Source organism: Aplysia californica, unplaced genomic scaffold (assembly GCF_000002075.1).
Source record: "Aplysia californica isolate F4 #8 unplaced genomic scaffold, AplCal3.0 scaffold00264, whole genome shotgun sequence".
Lineage (NCBI taxonomy): Eukaryota > Metazoa > Mollusca > Gastropoda > Aplysiida > Aplysiidae > Aplysia > Aplysia californica.
The window spans coordinates 60,563-63,396 of record NW_004797534.1 but is presented as its reverse complement, the minus strand read 5'-3'; the positions used below and the strand labels follow the sequence as shown (position 1 = coordinate 63,396).

Below are 2,834 nucleotides of genomic sequence, written 5' to 3'. Positions count from 1 at the left end.
TATGTGAAACACCCTGATACACATAACGATATCAATCAGTGCAAGGAAAATTCTCTCTCTCTCTCTCTCTCTCTCTCTCTCTCTCTCTCTCTCTCCCTCTCTCTCTCTCTCTCCCACCGCGAAGGACGAGAGCTTGATGGTCCCGACTTATAGGCGCCCTTCTGAGGGGCAAGTTCACAATTTATTGGAACAGTTAAATATTTTCACTGATGGTTAAACCAACTGCAGTATAGGAAGCAATTTGTTGTCAATCCTAAGCAGAACAGTATTCTCCTTTACACAAAGATGTGCTTGTCAAGAGATTTCAGCTTCAATTTTCAATAGTGCGTAGGCCTACATAACAGGGCAGTGCACAGTGGCTACTGCCTACCAGCAATTGTGTGTAGATTTTCTATTGAATATTATTCTTGCATTTATGTATTAATTAAGGTACAGTATTTGTGTTCGCCATTATAAAATAAAATCCCAGGGAGATCAATTAAATGGAATTAATTCTTTAAAAAAATTCTTAGTTTTATTCAGTGTATTATTCCAAAATGTAGATCTGGTGCCAGCATAATTTTCGTCAATAAGTCGTGACTGAAATTGCGGTCGAAAGCGACACACGATAGTTTAGTTTAAGCCAGAAACTCTATGCTTTCATGCTAAGGGCACGCACGCGCGAAACAAGTAGGGCCTATTATACTAATATAAATGTAAACTATAACCAGAAGGCACAATGGCTTCGCAGGAGATAAATGATTATTGTATATCAAATTTCAAACTGGTTATAAATGAAGTCGTGTAACTTTCTACAAGTAAATACATTCTCTGTGAGCCAGGAGTAAAAGAGACGATTAAACTTTTAAAGTCTCATACGTCTGATATGCTCGAGGTGTCCGTCCGTCCAGCGATAACACTCATCCAACACAGCGCAAAACCGAGAGCAAACAGTGAATTAATACACGGTACTACTATAGACCTTGAACGAGCACAGGCCAGTTTCTACAGTAACATTCAATGTTCACGCTTGTTTAGTTTTTGTAAGAGTTTTACGGCACTTACAACACAATAAGGTCATGTAAGTGCCAAAGATAAGAAGTGTCGCAAGACAGTATAACAAACAAAAAAAGGAGAGATTAGGACCATAGATGTTTGGTAGGAAAGAAGGAGCAAACAACAAAAGAGTACCCTCCAACCATCCATTTGTTTGTCAAAAATCTGCTTTTGAAAATTTTACGGGAGGATTTTTAAATGCATTGCCAAAACAAACACATTCTGTAAAGCAGATATACTTACCAGTCAGTATCATTCGCTGTCATGCGTGTACAATAGTTAACATGACACTTAACATGTGTAATACAAAGTAGTTGGGTTCCTGTACAGCGTTAGGGTTTCCAATCGAAGGAAAAACAAAAACTAGAACAAACGTGATTAAGCATACTCGCATTTAAGTCGCATACACAATATCCCACGGATGGTTGTTCGGTAGAGATACACAGGTCAACAATTTAATCCAGGAGGACCATAACAACTGGTTACAGTTCGTCCTCATATCTTGTGGACAAAAAATTGTCCGAGGTCGCTCTGCTGGCAATAGTGGGATATAGCTGTGTTCTCAGAACAGATTTCTCTGTAACTATAGACTCGATTTGTGGTCTAGAAGTACAAGACTGGGGATGATGCGTTCACTGTACGAGAGAGAGAGAGAGAGAGAGAGAGAGAGAGAGAGAGAGAGAGAGAGAGAGAATCTATTTTAGTTTTAGTAAGAATTTTACAGCACTTGCAAGCACACGTAGTCGAAGATTAGAGGCGTTACTGTAGATAATTGTGTGACGTACACAGAAAAAGAGGAGGGATTAAGTAACAAAGATGTTTGTGAAGAAAAAAGGACCAGACCACACATGAACACCCACCAATCACCCACAGAAAGGGTCTGTGCGTTACTAATTTACTCACCCAGACGTGGTTATTGCTGCAATTACAGGTATATCAGTTCCGGTAACTCATAAAATCGGCATTAAAACCAGGACCACGAATGGAACGTGCGCACCGCATAAGAGCTCCAACACAGTGCGTCCAGCATCAGACCAGCAACAGCACAGCAACAGCAAAACGACGGGTCAAAATTTTAGATAGATAGCACTACGAGGGTCAGTAAAGATTTCTAAGTCAGCGGTCAGCGACTTCTGCTCTAGATCTTGTCCTACACGGAGAGTCTGTGTACTGTGTACACTTCCACTTGTCCCCGTTGTTTGTCTGGCTGACCCCGGGTGGAGGTCACACGACACAACCACATGACTTCGTTCTTGGCAAGCGTGCCGAAAGCTGGGTTTGAAGTGGAGGGTTTTTGTCTTTATAATAAGGCAGCTTGTTTTTGGGGCAGACGGCACATTGTAATTATTAAATAGATCTACTGTTTACGGAATATCATTTCCCTTATAAATGGCACTCGATCACGACCGTTTCAAAACACAACACAAAGTCTGGCTCACATTTGATCGACTGATTGCTTAGCAGAGACTGAGAAAAAGAAAGATAATTCTCTTTCTCTCTCTCTCTCTCTCTCTCTCTCTCTCTCTCTCTCTCTCTCTCTCTGCGTCAGATTAAGAGCGAATAAAGCGAACAAGCGTTCCATACTTCGTGATTTTGAAAGGGTTATTTAGTTGGTGGTTGGCGAGTGCTCTGGTGCGGTTTGCTTCTTCTTTCCTATCAAACATCTACCGTCCTTATCATCACCCCTTCTTCTTTTTTAAATGTTTGTTACTCTCTTGTAACACCTCTAATCTTCTGGCGCTCGTATGACCTTATGCAGTTGCGAGCGCCGTAAAACCTCTACTAAAACTTTTTTTTTT

The 2,834-nt window shown here is 40.9% G+C and overlaps 1 protein-coding gene across 1 annotated transcript in view; it reads right to left on the bottom strand.

The window, feature by feature from the left end:
* Positions 1-2,250, bottom strand: part of LOC101853171 (cytochrome P450 2C15) — a 23,766-nt gene extending 21,516 nt beyond the window's left edge. Inside the window, exon 1 of the mRNA XM_005100880.3 lies at positions 1,939-2,250. The gene's annotated coding sequence lies outside the window, so the exon portion shown is untranslated. The remainder of the gene's footprint in view (positions 1-1,938) is intronic.
* Between the last annotated feature and the right edge of the window lie 584 nt (positions 2,251-2,834).